The following is a 7,354-nucleotide window of genomic DNA, read 5'->3' on the forward strand; positions in this document are numbered from 1 at the left end:
GTCGAACTGGGAGGCCGAACTGCAGTCCCTACCTCACCTATCCTTCCCACGACCATATATGCCTAAGGACATCCAGCTAGAGGGTGCTACTCACGAGATCCACATTTTTGCAGATGCCTCTGAGCAGGTCTACGGAGCAGTTGCCTACCTCAGGACACAAAGCCCTTCTGTAGGGACCTGCTTGTCATTCATCATGGCTCGATCAAGAGTGGCCCCCAAGCGTATCCAATCCATTCCACGCCTAGAACTCTGTGCAGCCCTGGTGGGTGCCAAATTAGCCTATCTCATTGAGAAAGAACTCACCCTGAATCTGGATCGCATTGTATTGTGGTCAGACTCCACAACTGTTTTGACCTGGTTACAATCTCAGTCCTGCCGGTACAAGGTCTTTGTAGGGGTGAGAGTAGCAGAGATACAGGAGTTAACTGAGAAGTGCACTTGGCGCTATGTTGAGTCCGAGAATAACCCAGCCGATGACCTGACAAGGGGGAAGACCCTAGCATCTCTGGTAGAGCCAAATAGATGGGTTTGTGGACCTACCTTCCTCCTCCAAAGCCCTGAACATTGGCCTGAGCAACCTTCCCTGGCATCAGCCGAAGAGGAAACCGAGCTCCGAAAGGTCACTCACTGTGGACTAACAGCTACTTCACCCCCTCTTACAGGTGACAAGGTGCACAACACATGGCAGGAGCTCATAGATGCCACTGTACAAGACATGTACCAGTCAGAGACATGTAGTCCTTCCCTGATCGCAGAGCATTACCACCAAGCGGAGAATCAGGTCCTTAGACTAGCCCAACAACAGTCCTTTCCTGAAGACTACAAGCTCCTAGCAGCAGGCAAGCCCGTCTCAGCGGGGAGTCGCTTGCTCACCCTCTCCCCAGAAATGGACATGTCATTGAACCTTATCAGGGTCGGCGGTCGGTTCAGACGTTTGGCCGGTCAAGAACACCCATCATTGCACCCTATAGTCCTGGATGCCTCTCACCCTACGACACACCTACTTGTCCAGAAGTATGATAAAGACCTACACCACCCTGGCTCAGAACGGGTCTTTGCGGAGCTGCGAAGATCATACTGGATCCTTCGAGGGCGGGAACTGATTCGAAGATACCAACGTACGTGTCCTGACTGTCAACGCTGGCGAGCGCGGCCTTCGGTTCCTAGGATGGCAGATCTCCCTGTTGCCCGCCTCAGACTGCACAAGCCAGCATTCTACTCCACAGGCGTGGATTGTTTTGGGCCTATGGTGGTGAAAGTTGGAAGACGACATGAGAAACGCTGGGGGCTCATATTTAAATGTATGACGACCAGAGCTGTGCACCTGGATCTCCTCAATAGCCTGGATGCTGATGCTTACCTGATGGCCTTGCGGAGATTCATTGCAAGAAGAGGGACCCCTGCAGAGGTGTGGTCAGACAGAGGGACCAACTTTAAAGCTGGAGAAAGAGAACTCCAAGAGGCCTATAGCAGCATGGTCCAAAGCTTGCAAATCCAACTGGCACAGCAACAGATCAAGTTCTCTTTCAATCCTCCAGCGGCCCCACACTTCGGAGGAGTGTGGGAAAGGGAAATTCGGTCGGTCAAAGCTGCCCTCTATGCCTGCCTAGGCTCCCAACCAGTCCAAGAAGAGGTCCTACTTACCGTTCTGCTGGAAGTCGAAGCCATCCTCAACTCAAAGCCATTAGGCTACGTGTCCGCGGATATTGCAGATCTCGACCCCATCACTCCAAATAGCCTACTCATGGGGCGGCCTGACGGATCCCTCCCCCAAGTAGTCTACCCAGAAACAGAGATTCTGAGCCGTAAACGATGGAGGCACTCCCAGGTTCTTGCGGATCAGTTTTGGTCCAGGTTCATCAGGGAATATCTACCCAGTCTGCAGGTCCGCCAGAAATGGAATTCCTCCCCTCCTGAACTCCTGAACGAAGTAGTCGTCATGGTGGTGGAGCCTCAATTGCCACGCGCCCAATGGTCCGTAGGACGCGTGGTGAAAGTTCATCGCAGTACTGACGGGTGCATCCGGTCAGCTGATGTGAACATCAAGGGACATGTCTACACTCGACCAGTTGCCCGGCTCGTGGTGCTACCTGCTATTCCATCTGGGGAGGAAGAACCTCCACCGTGTTCAGGGTCAATGGTCAGGAACGGTTAAGATTTATTGTAGCAAATGTGCCTTACACATTTGGGGGCGGCTGTATAAAAGGCTCCCACCATGAGTCTGTCACTTTAAGAGCCTTTTGCTCATTTGCATTTACGTCACGTTCCCTTTTTCCCATCGTTCCTTTTCCCATCGTTCCTTTTCCCTATGTGTGGAGCTCGTGTTCGGTCGTGGTCGCGTCGGGTCCTAGTTCAGCAGCACTCAAGCGTTCGAGTGACTGAGCAGAAGTAAGTTGAGCTTCACTCATGTTAAGCACAGTGTTGTACGGATGCACATGTTTGGTCGTCGTTTATGTGTGCCCGTAACGTTCGTCACAGAGTCCGAGTTGCGTGTAGTTCTATGTCGGTCACTAGGTGTCGCCGTTGGGCCGTTTATGGATCTGTGTTGCTTGTGTTGTATGTGGACTTAGAGATGCCTGCATCTTTGTTCAGTAGTTAGTAACCTGACGTGAATTGTGATTTCCTTTATTACAGAAACTAATATTGATGCTGTACTGAGTGCTGCAAATAAACACCTCTGAATCAGGACCATCCTCCTCCTCTCTTCGACCTCCTCCGGTATTCTAATCGATACCCCATCTTGAACTGCTGTAGCACCTAATTGAACCCGTGCAATCACTCCTGTTTAACTATCACCGACTCCGACAAGCATTCTTCGGTGACAAAAATGAGCAAAATATGGAAGAAGACCTCAACTTCAAAGCCCTGTTCCTCCGAAATCTTCATCCTGGCACAAGCCACCACCTTGGAGTGACAGCCTGCCCCCGCACTATGAATAGCTTTCAGTTGCGTGACCTAGCAGATAAAGGCTTCGCAAAACAGATGCTGGGCAACTGGAAAAATGGTGAACCACCTTACTCACTGCTGCCACTGGGTGTCCAAAGTTCCCACATGGAACTTGAAGGGGATGCACCAGTATCCCCGCCAGAAGTAAAACCTTTGTCACAGACACACCGACAACCAGAGCGCAAAGCGAGTCCTCGTCAGGCCCGTAAGGCATTCTTCTCACAGAAGGCATGGTCAGATGACTCCACAGCGCCACCGCAGTCCGTGGTCAACCAGACGGGTTTCCACAAACCCCCACACCCTGGAAACGTTTGGCGTCGTCACGCTAACCATGGAGATGGCCACGTAAAACCGGTCCCCTCCACTCAAGCAGATTCCCAGGCTAACCGTCGTCGTAAGAAAAGTGACAATCAGAAAAATCCCAGTCCTGAGGAGGAACAGATGTACAAGCTGTTCGCCCAGTGGTACAAGGAACAAAATCCAAAGAAGCCTCCCTCCAGACTAGGCCTGGAGGCAACTGAGAGTCAAGCCACACCACCGGCAGACAAGAACCTAACCTCAAACCCACCAAACCCAGCAGTCCTAGTCGTCAACTATGATCAGGACTCGCCACCCTTGGGTGAAAACTCATGGGTCAAACACCCAGCTCAACCCACACAACAGCTTTTGGGTGAGTTGACAGAAAGGGGGGTGGCTCGCAAGTTTTACCTTGCCACGACTCTCGAAGATCTGCTTCACTATGAAGCCCTCGTTGACACGGCAGCAGACATCACTACCATGTCGACACAGGTGTTTGACCAATTACAGCGAGCTGCCCACGCCCAAGATAAAACTCTCAAATTACAGAAATGTAAATTAGATGTCTGGGCATTCTCCACCGTTGGCACACAGTTGAACCCCTTAACGCTAATACACTGGACCATTGGACCCATGACTGTAGTCCACCCGGTCTATGTGTCACCACATAACAACATCCCTCTGCTTATCGGCAAAGATTTACTCAACAGGTTTGATCCGATTATAGATTTCCAACGTCTTAAAATCTGGGCCCAAGTTCGTCAACCTCTGCCGCTAGAGCATGACTCACACCCTTCTTACTATACAGTAGCAAATGGGGGTGACTCGGCGAGACACGACCCGTGCAGCAACCCACGAACACCCTCAAACTCAAATGTTGACACCGTTCTCTACCACCTTCCAGGCCAGAAACGCAACCGTTTCCTCATGGCCAAACGCAAGCCAGTGAAACACAAAGACTTGTTCACTGTCTGTGATCACCCAGTCAGCACCCATGACATGCGAGTGCATTGGAAGAAGGTACGGGGTCAATCACACATTCCCAGCCGAGACAGAGAGTATAATGACCTCACAGATACTTTGGCCAAAGAAGGTGCTCCCCACGGGAAGCCATGGAGCGTTCGACCTGCTCGGATCCACACAGAGTCCATGCCATCCGTGTTGGCCGCAACTCGCCAACAATCCAGAAGTACTCCCACACAATGTAACACATCTTTACATTTGGCATGCGACCAGGTTTTTCAAAACTCAGATCTGGTAAATCAGCAGAACCAAGATCCCACCCTGTCATCTCTCATTCGCAGCGTCACGGCTGACCATGACAATGACGTCCCCAATCCCAATAGCGGCCCGCCGGACAGGGAACTGTCCCAGTGGCTCACGGTCAAAAACAAACTGCGCATGGTTGATGGCTTGCTGGTTTATGTCTCAGATGAACATGCCACGCCAAGACTTGCAGTTCCACTGAGCCTAAGGGGGGTAATGCTAGCATATGCACATGTTGCACCATGCACAGGTCACAGGGGTGTCAAAGCAACTGTTGATGCACTACAGCAGGTAGCCTACTGGCCATGCATGCATCAAGATGTAGCTGACTACATAAAAGGGTGCTTAACATGCTGTCAGTTCCAGCCGACTCAACCTAATCTGAAACAGGGGAGTCACATTCCCCATAGTCAGACCTGCAAACCGATTGGGTGGGACCCCTGGTCAAATCTACCAGAAGCAATGAATCTTCTTGCAACTGGGCTCACCGAAACCAAATTAAAGGGCACCACACCCCAACATCTCCAAAAAAAAAAACTAACACCGGATAATAACTAGGATAGGCTGATACGAAAACCCGCATCAAGCATAACTACAGACTGTATAAAAATGATAAGTTATTGAATTTACACCTGTGTCATATCCGTGTTGTTTGGTTGCTGTTTGGTTGCTGTTACTGTTAAGATGAAGTGGCCAATGTGTGATGAATGCATGAGAATAAGCTTTACGGTTAAAAATTAACATCAAATCACTGTCTAGGGAGTCAAGACTGAAATATTCTAATGTTTCGCTTCGTTCAACACACACAACATGAACAAACCATTTACCTGGCCCCTATCAATTCTGCCTTTCAAGACCTCGACACCACCATAAGAAACCTGGTTACCCCTTTAACTCGTGTTTGGTCGGGAGCCAATACCCTGCTAATTTCCATAGTCAGCGTCAGCTTCATTCTCTCTCAGAAGAATAAAAGATCTCAAGGACTCGTTTAATCTCTGTTAGGTGTTCAAACCAAAACTAAAGAACACTCAAGAAGACTTAATGATGTAAGCGCTCCTCCAACAGCAGAACATGGCTCCACCTTGATACAAGTTCAAAGGTCAACTATTATCTCTCTCACCAAAAAAAAAACATATCTAGTCTCTGTGATAGTTGTGTTCATAGGCGTGTCGATCTTGATTATTGCATGTTTCTTCTTCTTCTTCTATCTTCTCCTTCTCCTTCTTTTTGAAAAAAAACATTTTCCTCATCAGTTAAGCCACACTTATTCCATTCACTATGAAGCTGTCTTATGCCTAGTTCAAGAAATTAAATAAAGTGAACTTGAGAAGGATAAATCTAACAATTTTCCTCACGTAGTCTCACCAGTTCCTCTCAACTTACCCTTATTCAAGTCCGAACTCCAAACTTCGCCACAAACAATGTTAGGTGAACCGGGTTCACCTTCACCCACCTAACTACACTTCCCTCGTGAATCTAGTTTCCATCAACCTCGGTCTAGGTGATATTAGCTAAATGCATGCGACCCCCGGGGGTCATTCTACTGACTCACTCTCTCTCAGTTGACTAAGGGGAGTGGGGGATGTTAGAACACACCAGTCAGTGTATGAGTGACTCTCATCACCAGGATCCATGCGGCATCTACGACCACCCGAAGGACTCAACTCATCTTGGCCCCGATGGAATACCTGCGACAATTCCACACGACGCCAAGAGGGGGGATATGTAGTGATTCCTTCTCCAGAGATTCAAGCATGGACCTGGTGAACTTTTCCCGAATGTGTAACTTCAACTCGGAGACATCTCCTTGGGTTCCCACCATGCCTTTGGCAGCTCAGAGGTTTCGGAACCCTCCGATAAGGACCATAAATCATTGGAATGGTCAAAGGGGGGAGAGACTAGAGCAACAGTCCAGGATGCTGTGCCGTAAGAGGAAAAACCCTGACCAACTCGTGAACCCTGTTTGGTGGGGGACACACACAGCTCCCCCTTCTCCTGGTTCCAGATGAACAAAGACAGACTTGTATGTGAATGTGTCTTAATGTGTATTTCTGAAAAAGGACTTTTGTTTCCCACTTAACCCATGGTTTCCACAGGATGTTCAAGCAATCCAGATGCCCTGAACATGTGATGTTAAACTTGACATGAATGGTTGATTGTTATGTTGATCGTTATAAGAAGACAATGTGCTAGAATGGTCATGTTTGGTGTCGTTTGAATGCTTGAATTGAGATGGGAAAGTTTTGACAGATTGTGAGCAACTTTACAACTCAGGTAATGTTTTATTGTCAAATAAAACTCTGGTACTGGGGGGATCAAAATCTCCCATCTCAAGACTGGAATTTACGACCCCTTTGGAGGAGGAGGAGGAAGGCCAGGCTTGGAAATCCTCGTCCAATCAGCAATAGGTGATGGAACTCCTTCAACCAATCAAGACTGGACAAGGAGACTCTTCATGAGAGTTTAAAAGACCCAGTTTACAGAGGTTCAGCCTCTGTTCACCCCTCTGTTCAGCCCTCTGTGTCCCTCTGTGCTCCTCTCCCCTCTGTCCCTCTGTTGCCCTCGGTTGCGCTCTTTGCCCTCCTTCTGCCGCTTCCTCTGGCTCCTTCGCCTCCTACAACCAACTACAACCAACTTCTTCGACGGTTCCTGCTCAAGTTCCTGCAAAGACTCTTGCTTCTCCTCCACCCTTGAAGCCGTGCCAGCATTCCACTCGCTGCCCATCCAAGTGTGAGAGTGATCGAGAACTTCTCCAAAGTTGCACGTCGCCCTCGTCCGACACCGGTCTGCCAAGCCAGAGCCTCCTTCAGGAACGGCCCAGTCACACCACGTGATCACAGCCGGC

This window comes from Synchiropus splendidus, chromosome 5 (genome assembly GCF_027744825.2).
Source record: "Synchiropus splendidus isolate RoL2022-P1 chromosome 5, RoL_Sspl_1.0, whole genome shotgun sequence".
In the NCBI taxonomy this organism is placed as follows: Eukaryota; Metazoa; Chordata; class Actinopteri; order Syngnathiformes; family Callionymidae; genus Synchiropus; species Synchiropus splendidus.